Source organism: Triticum aestivum, chromosome 2D (assembly GCF_018294505.1).
Source record: "Triticum aestivum cultivar Chinese Spring chromosome 2D, IWGSC CS RefSeq v2.1, whole genome shotgun sequence".
Classification (NCBI taxonomy): domain Eukaryota; kingdom Viridiplantae; phylum Streptophyta; class Magnoliopsida; order Poales; family Poaceae; genus Triticum; species Triticum aestivum.
This window is the reverse complement of record NC_057799.1, coordinates 93405376-93415238: the sequence shown is the minus strand read 5'-3', so window position 1 is coordinate 93415238 and position 9863 is coordinate 93405376. Positions and strand designations below refer to the sequence as shown.

The 9863-nt window shown below is 43.3% G+C and overlaps 1 pseudogene; it reads right to left on the bottom strand.

Moving 5' to 3' along the window:
• Nucleotides 1-307: 307 nt before the first annotated feature.
• LOC123051888 (pentatricopeptide repeat-containing protein At5g39680-like) lies at nucleotides 308-5279 on the bottom strand (annotated as a pseudogene).
• Nucleotides 5280-9863: the final 4584 nt, after the last annotated feature.

Below are 9863 nucleotides of genomic sequence, written 5' to 3'. Positions count from 1 at the left end.
GTGCCTGGAATGAAGCGTTTTTACTCTGATTAGCTGCCAAATCTTTTCAGAATAAACTGGTCTGGAAAATATCTTCCGGAGCTCATCGACAAAGCATTTTCGGCTATGAAGTTTGACCAGGTATACAGAAAAAATGTGTTAATATTGAAAATATCAAATATATACTATCTCTAATCCATAATAACTGTCACAATTTTGAACTAACCACAGTTCAAAACTGTGACACTTATTTTGGATAGGAGGGAGTATAATATAAAAATATATTTTATGACAAATCTAATCTAATGAAACTGGTTTGGTGTTGAAGTAGTATTCATATGTCTTCTCTCCTGCAATTTTTTTTAAAAAAATCAGTGATGCCAGCACATTACATTCCCTCGTGAAATCTATCAAAAAAGCTAGGTACAAAAATTCCCTTTTATAGAAGGACGAAAACAATATATGCGTTGATATAGAAATCCGTTTGCCGGCTAATCTTTCCAGCCATCCTTGGTCGCGGCCTCCTTGAAGCCAGACCTTTCAAAGGCAGGCTGGGCATAGAGTTCAATGATGTCGACGGCGCCTCCTCACCATTCCAGCCGTCTCCCCAGTTGTCATCCCACCGGAACGAGCTTCTGGTATGCTGGACCCTCCGCCTCGGTTATTACTCTGAAGGTGTTCCTTGTGACTGCGGTGTCAAGATTGATTCTACAGGCTTTTTCTTCTGTGACTTTGAGAACTATCAACATGTCATTCATGGTTTCGCTGATAGAAACGCTCACCTGTGTCTGGAACTCTGGATTAATAATGACAGAAGAAGAGAAGATCAGTACAGCACTCAGACAACACTAAAAACAGAATGCCAAAGCTCCGGTTCTATATCGAAGTTGATAAGAGCAAAGGTAGACCCAGGGAGACAATTTAACAAACATTAGAATAAAATATACAATACTACTGCTAAGCATGTATGTAGATCGGGATAGGCATATTATACTGCAATTCATGTGTGATATAACACCCATGATCAATCATCAACAGACACAAAACTGAATTATGCAGCCACGGGCTTGCAGAAGTGCAATAAGACACTCAAATGCTTGTTGGACAAACTTCCACTGCAAAATGGAAAATAAATGGCAGTTTTTTCAGAAATGTATATACTCCAAGAAAAAGCAAAATGCTGAAACATTTCATATGAAAAGATTAAGCCATAAGAGCCAACCATATGATTATTTCCAAATCTATAAATTATCATGCACAGTAGCATACCTCATTATGCTCGTTCATGAACCTTATCTTGTGCTAACATCACATAATCTGCAGCTGTTATGCTAACATCAAGTGGGTTTACGCCTTTGTTGTCCATCAAAAGGGATAGAGCTGATGAATCAGGCTTCAACTGTAACAAGTCACTTATGTGCAAAAATGTGGAAAGGGCTCGAAAGAACTAAGATGAGTACATTAATAAAACTTCAGAGAGATCGCTTGAAGAAATATCTTGGCAAACATTTGCTATTTGAGAAGAAAAAAAAGATGGATAATGGGTGTTCTTGAGGCAACACTAACAAAGTTCTACAGCGACTCCATTTGCACTTCAGCAAAAATAAATTATGTCTGATTTAACCCCAGTAAGTACGGTAGCTTTGGTTTGTGGCCCCACCTAGGCCCAAAATTCTGACCAGAGTATGGCATGTCCAAAACTGTGGTCATCAATTGATAGCACTAGTTCTGGCTGCCCGTTGACAGTAAACTAAACTATAATTGGCAACGCATTACTGCTGCCATGTCTCTACCAGTTGTGTGAACCATCCAATTCCAACATCACCAAATTATGGTAGCAGAAATTTTGGCAGGGTGAAACCAAATTACCAAACAGATATGCATCAAGTAATTGCACCATGGGCCTTGGTACATATAAAGTATTGCCTGATGGCGCCAATTACATCCAGCCGTCCGTTGACGGACAATAAAAGTGATGTGGCAAACATCTAAGTGGCATGGGTAACTAAGTTTTGGATTCCCAACATGAATAGCAGATCAGTCATATCTTCCTATGGTAATTTAGGAAGCATAACTGAAAACTTTTGAATATCGCATTGATACTTAATGAAAATTTTATTAGTTTAGCCGCCATAAGACCATGGCAAACCTTCAAAAGTTTTTTTTTTATCTAGCAAGTTTAAGCATGATATAAGCATATACCATCGTAAGCAAACTGCACACAACCGGAGACCGGAGAGTAAAGAAGAATAAATGGCTAGAAAGTCACCTCCGGAAACTTTCAAGCAGGCAATGAACTTCTTTTCAATGAGACATCTATGGGATGGATCACATTTGCTGATAAGAGGATCCAGCAAGAAGTCCGTCGAGGATGTTGTTGCTGTGCCGTTATCTTGCCATTTGGCTTCTGTACTGGCTCATCTTTTCCTGTGCTAGTTCCTTTGTTCTCAGCAATGGGGTTCCTGAATCCCCCCCTCGTGTGCCTTGTGTTGCGTGTTAAGATCTGTCTCGCCGTTCTGCCCTGCTTTGCCAACATCTGGATCTGCTACAGCGCTACCATTGTTTGTTCCTGCTGGTAGGATTCCAGTACTATCCTGAATTCAAAAGGAAATCAACGTGTCAAAGAAGAAAATATCGCCGCTGGTGCAGTGACTTTTAGATTTGCATGGCAATTGCGTTACTTGATCACTAGGCTTAACTGTCTGAAATTAAGTTTGCATGCAAGTACCCGGCAACATTTTAATTCAGCGTGAACTTGTTCATCAACCCAATTTGATCTAGTAGTACTGGGGCCAAATTTATATCATGAGAGACGACAACACAACATTGAATATGAATATCACACCCTAAATACAGTGGTATGAACATGTATGAAACTTTCAAATCAAAGCTATCGGAGTTCTCTCAATGCGGAAACAGAGTATAACCTTTCCACTAGGAAATTAGATGACATACCATGTTGATGTTCAGAACATCACATCTGCTCTGGAGCTTCTGAGAAACAAGGTATGGATCACCAATGGTCATCACATGAGCAAACTCCATCTTCTATAAAATGAAACCGGACAGCGTCCCTTACAACTATTCTTCTTCTTGTCACAAGTGATATGAGTTTCATAGCAACATGGCAATCATCACATATCCTGAGATTTTTCATTATACGGATAGTTGCTCCTTCAGGGCTGTGAATAAGGCCAAACGCAAGGGCCATTTTCTCACTGTGATACATAAGATGCTCTTCCTTTTGTTCATCCTCAACATCGTGTAGGACAACTGCAAAATTTGGAACATATCCAATCACTTTGATCTGGTCTATCAACTCTCTCAGTTTTCTCGTGATCTGGTTTATCCATTGGTGATTCTTGTCGTCTGATGTGAAAACTTGGACCTCACTTCCAACTTGAATCCAACTAACACCAGGCTCTTTCCTAACGCCCCTCTCTCTCATCAGCTTCCGGACCTTCACAACACCATCCCATCGGTTTGCTTTTGCATACATGTTAGAAAGCATAACATAGGTCCCTACATCATTGGGCTTCAACTGAAGGATCTGCTCTGCTACTCGATGACCCAGGCCATAGTTTTTATATACCTGGCAAGAACCTAAAAGTGATTTCCATGCAACAACGTCTGTGCCAATATAATTGTTCAATATGAAGTGTTCTGCCTCATCTAGGCGGCCATCTCTGCACAGCAAACCAACCATGCAAGTGTAATGTTCTCTTCCAGGTTTTATTCCCATTTCCTTCATCATAGTGTTCAAATAGTACAGTCCGTCTACAAGTCCCAACTGTGCACAAGCTGACAGCACCCCAACAAAGGTCACATAGGATGGGGCTTCTTCAGCAAACAACATATCATGAAATACAGACATGGCTCCTCTCGCAAGGCCATGATGAGCATAGCCTATTATGATCGAATTCCAAGAGACCACGTCACGCCATGGCATAGAGAGGAAGACTCTCCATGCATCATTTATGCTGCCACTTTTTGCGTACATGTTAATTAGGGCATTGCAGACAGACAGAGCACCCCAATGCCCAGTTTTCATAGTGGAGGCACTGAGTGCATTGCCATTTTTCAGAGCTGCAAGACCAGCACAACTGTTGAGAGCCACGGCATAAGTGAACTCATTTGGTCGGACTCCTTCCATTTTCAAGTCCAAGAACAACTGCAATGCCTCTTCAAACAGCTCATTTTGGGTATAAGCAGTCATAACAGCTGTCCAAGAAACAACATTCTTTTCTGGCAAAACCTCGAGCGGAATGAGCATCACATGCACACTCACATTTCCCATACATATCAACCAGCGCGCTGCCCACATACACACTTAGCTCGAGCCTCCTCTTCAATGCCTGGGCATGCACTTGACGACCAAGCAACAACTCTTTGGTGCTAGCACAATGCCCAAGAACCGCGACATACGACACATGATCCCATTGCTCAACTTCTCCGACCATGCTTCTCACAACACTGACGGAGCAATCAAACTTCCCCTTGTCAAGAAACCCATTTATCATCGAGTTGAATGCGAACGCATGAAGCCGGACACACTCTCGAACACCTTCACCGCATCCTCCACATGAGCACACTGGCAGTACATATGCAGCAACGCGTTGCAGACATAATGGTGCTCCGCCAGCCCGGACTTGACAGCGTGCACATGGCACTGCCTCCCCATGTCATAGCTCCGGACATGGGCAGTCGCGGACACGGCGGTCGACAGGACGTACTCGTTGAGGCTGAAGTCGGCCGCCCTGAGCAGCGCGAGCGCGTCCCCGTGTTGCCCGGAGGAAGCGTATCCGGACATGAGGAGGTTCCCGGACACCGGGTTCCGGGAGGGCATTGCGTCGAACACCTGGTGGGCAAGGCCCAGGCGGCCGCACTTGGCGTAGAAGGCGATGAGGTGGTTGTGCAGGACGACGTCGAAATGGGCGGCTCTGACCGTCTGTGCGTGGACTGCCTTGCCCGCGGACAGATTGCCGGCGGTCGCCGCTGCGCGAAGCACGGACACGGCCGCGTGCCTCTGGAGAGCGGCGCCGCCGGGACTAGCCATGGGAATGGCGAGGTAGCTAACAAGAATGGAAAAGTACGACCGGATAATGGGAATGGCGCAGTGACTAGCAGGGGCAGGCGGCGGAGCCAAGGGGAGCAGAGGCGGGAGGCAAAACCAAGAGAGGGCGGCGGAACTAGAGAGGGAGGATGGCCGGGAGGAGGCAGCGCCGGCGCGGCACTGTTCGGCCCGCCGCCATGGCTGGTAGAGGAGAGGGTGGGAAGGAGAGTTTTTTGGTTAGGTTGACAGGGGGTAATCTTGGAATACCAAAAATGTGACAAGCTATTCATCATCACAGTTTAAAAAACGAGAGCAGCGGGCTAGACTAGCCCGTTGGCATTTTTTTATAAAAGAAAACTTCGTGAGCACCAAGCGACCAAGCCGAGACTTGAATCTTGGTGGGCTGGCTGCGAACTCCCGCGCCTTGCCAACTGAGCTACGCTCTAAGCTATTAACAGTTTGGCTGTAGTCAAAAGAAGAAGAAAACAACGCAATATGTGTGATATTTCACGGCGGTGCTAACAAATGCTCTTATATTATGGGACGAAGAGAGTACCATCGTAGATTCATAGATGCTCATATACACGTGGCTCGTAGTAGACGGGAACGTCTCCTTTCACCGAATGAATATCGCGAAAAAATGCAAGCACTCGTGTCAATCCTAGGACTTGAACTCTAATAGACTGGTTTCACCACAAGAAACCTAACCATCTAAGTAAACTTAGTTCATGACACCTTAGTTTTGTCTGGCACTATTTCAAAACTTTTAGTTCCAACTAATGTTGTTGTAGCAATTTAATTCTTAAAGGCTGACCAACCTACTGGTCACTTCATTTGCTTCGTACACATGAAATTGCTCACCGATAGCGACCTTTGCTCCCTCTGTTATGGGTTTTATGGTTTTCTTTTGGATGTTTTTATCTTTGTTATTGACCCCACTCTTCGACTGTTGTTGGCTTAAAGCATCTCCAGCCGTTGGCCCCCTCAGAAGGCTTAAAAATCGCCGCCTGGGGGCGAGCCGGCGGTAAAATTGGCTCTGGGGCAATTGGGTTCTCAGCCCCCCCCCCCAGGTCACCCCCAGGCACCGATATCGGACCATTTTTGGCGCAAATGTGTCCGCTTTTCGATCCACTTTCGGCGAAAAATCGGTCCATATTCGTCGTGGTTCGGCGCAAATTCAACAAAAGAAATTTTTTATTACATAGTTCATCACAGAAAATCAATAGAAATCAAATAGTTCAATACAAATTATATAGTTCAACAAATAAAAACTCATATTTCGTCACATGTCGAGCTAGGCGTTGCCCTTGAGCCTCCATAGGTGCTCCACGAGATCCTGCTGCAGTTGTTGATGCACCTATGGGTCTCGGATCTCCTGACGCATATTGAGGAAGGCAGTCCAGGTTGCTGGTAGCTGGTGATCAACTTGCGCAAGAGGACCCTGCCTGTAATATGGTTCAGTGTCAAACACTGGCTCTTCCTACTCGCTCTCAATGATCATGTTGTGCAAGATGACACAACAAGTCATGATCTCCCACATTTGATCTTTCGACCAGGTCTGAGCAGGGTACCGAACAATAGAAAATCGAGATTGGAGCACACCAAATGCCCGCTCGACATCCTTCCTACAAGCCTCCTGAACCTTCGCAAAGTGGGAGTTCTTGCCTCCTGCCATAGGGTTTGAGATAGTCTTCACAAACGTAGACCATCTCGGATAAATGCCATCAGCTAGGTAGTACCCCCTTGTTGTAGTGCCGCCCATTGACCTCGGAGTTCACCGGAGGAGAATGACCTTCAACAAGCTTGGCAAAGACAGGGGAGCACTGCAGCACGTTGATGTCATTGCGAGTTCCTGGCATACCAAAGAAGGAGTGCCCAATCCAGAGGTCCTGTGTGGCCACTGCCTCAAGTACCACACTGCAACCACCTTTGGTGCCTTTGTACATCCCCTGTCAAGCAAATGGACAGTTCTTCTATTTCCAATGCATGCAGTCGATGCTTCCAAGCATCCCAGGAAATCCTCTTGTTGTATTCTGTGCTAGGTGATACGCCTCCAACGTATCTATAATTTTTGATTGTTTCATGCTATTATATTATCTGTTTTAGATGTTTAATGGGCTTTAATATGCTCTTTTATATGATTTTTGGGACTAACCTATTAACCTAGAGCCTAGTCTCAGTTTTTGTTTTTTCCTTGTTTTTAAGTTTTACAGAAAAGGAATACCAAACGGAGTCCAATTGACGTGCCAATTTTTGATGATTTTTTATGGACCAAAAGAAGCCCCCGGAGTAAAAGAGTTGGGCCAGAAGAGTCCCGAGCCATCCACGAGGGTGGAGGGCGTGCCCTACCCCCTGGGCTCGCCCCCCTATCTCGTGGATGACTCGGAGACCCCCCTGACGTGAGACCTGCGCCAAAAATTCCTATAAATACAGAAACCTCCAGAAAATAACCTAGATCGGGAGTTCCGCTGCCGCAAGCCTCTGTAGCCACCAAAAACCAATTGGGACCCTGTTCCGGCACCCTACCAGAGGGGGGATCCATCACCGGTGGACATCTTCATCATCCCGGCGATCTCCATGACAAGGAGGGAGTAGTTCACCCTCGGGGCTGAGGGTATGTACCAGTAGCTATGTGTTTGATTTCTCTCTCTCATGTTCTTGATTCGGCACGATCTTGATGTATCGCGAGCTTTGCTATCATAGTTGGATCTTATGATGTTTCTCCCCCTCTACTCTCTTGTAATGGATTGAGTTTTCCCTTTGAAGTTATCTTATCAGATTGAGTCTTTAAGGATTTGAGAACACTTGATGTATGTCTTGCATGTGCTTATCTGTGGTGACAATGGGATATTAACGTGATCTACTTGATGTAAGTTTTGGTGATCAACTTGCGGATTCACTGACCTTGTGAACTTATGCATAGGGGTTGGCACACGTTTTCGTCTTGACTCTCCGGTAGAAACTTTGGGGCACTCTTTGAAGTACTTTGTGTTGGTTTGAATAGATGAATATGAGATTGTGTGATGCATATCATATAATCATACCCACGGATACTTGAGGTGACATTGGAGTATCTAGGTGACATTAGGGTTTTGGTTGATTTGTGTCTTAAGGTGTTATTCTAGTATGAATTCTAGGATAGATCGAACGGAAAGAATAACTTCGTGTCATTTTACTACGGACTCTTGAATAGATCGATCAGAAAGGATAACTTTGAGGTGGTTTCGTACCCTACAATAATCTCTTTGTTTGTTCTCCGCTATTAGTGACTTTGGAGTGACTCTTTGTTGCATGTTGAGGGATAGTTATATGATCCAATTATGTTACTATTGTTGAGAGAACTTGCACTAGTGAAAGTATGAACCCTAGGCCTTGTTTCCTAGCATTGCAATACCGTTTACGCTCACTTTTATCGCTTGCTACCTTGCTGTTTTTATATTTTCAGATTACAAATACTCATATCTATCATCCACATTGCACTTGTATCACCATCTCTTCGCCGAACTAGTGCACATATACAGTTTACCATTGTATTGGGTGTGTTGGGGACACAAGAGACTCTTTGTTATTTGGTTGCAGGGTTGTTTGAGAGAGACCATCTTCATCCTATGCCTCCCACGGATTGATAAACCTTAGGTCATCCACTTGAGGGAAATTTGCTACTGTCCTACAAACCTCTGCACTTGGAGGCCCAACAACGTCTACAAGAAGAAGGTTGAGTAGTAGACATCAAGCTAATTTCTGGCACCGTTTCCGGGGAGGTTAGCGCTTGAAGGTATATCTTTAGATCTTGCAACCGAATCTTTTAGTTTCTTGTTTTATCACTAGTTTAGTTTATAAAAGAAAACTACAAAAAAATGGAGTTGAGGATGCCTCATATGCTTCATCTCTTTAATGTCTTTCATGAAAATAAGGATTCCGATAATTGTGCTCAAGTGCTAGAAGAAGAAAGCATTAGAATGTTTGGCACTAAATATTTGAATGATGAGCATGATTGCAATGTTGTTAGTATGAATTCCTTGAATATCCATGATGCTAATGATATGCAAAGCCACAAGCTTGGGGAAGCTATGTTTGATGAAGATGATATTTTGTCCCCCAAATTTTGACGAGCAAATTTATTATGATGAAAGCATGCCTCCTATTTATGATGATTATATTGATGAAAGTGGATTTGGAGAGGTCATGAATTTATTTGGTGATGAATCCACTATTTCGGAAGAGGTTCCAATTGATTATGAGAACAAAGTTGCTATCTATGATGATTGTTGTGATGACTTGTATGCTATTAAGAATAATGGTAACCATGAAACTTGTCATCTTGATTTTAATTTTCAATTGGATTATGCCTCACATGATAGTTATATTGTTGAATTCATTCATGATGCTACTGAAAATTATTATGAGGGAGGAACATATGCTTGTAGGAATTGCAATAATATCAAGTTTCCTCTCTATGTGCTTAAAGTTTTAAAGTTATGCTTGTTTTGCCTTCCTATGCTAGTTGATTATTGTTCCCATAAATTGTTTGTTCACAAAATACCTATGCATAGGAAGTGGGTTAGACTTAAATGTTCTAGTCATATTCTTCATGAGGCTCTCTTTATGTTTCAATTCTTATCTTTTATGTGAGCATCATTGAAATCATCATGCCTAGCTAGGGGCGTTAAACGTTAGCGCTTGTTGGGAGGCAACCTAATTTTATTTTTATTCTTTTCCTTTTGCTCTTGTTTAGTAATAAATAATCTATCTAGCCTCTGGTTAGATGTGTTTTTATGTCTTAATTAGTGTTTATGCCAAGTAGAACCTTCGGGAAGACTTTGGTGAAGTC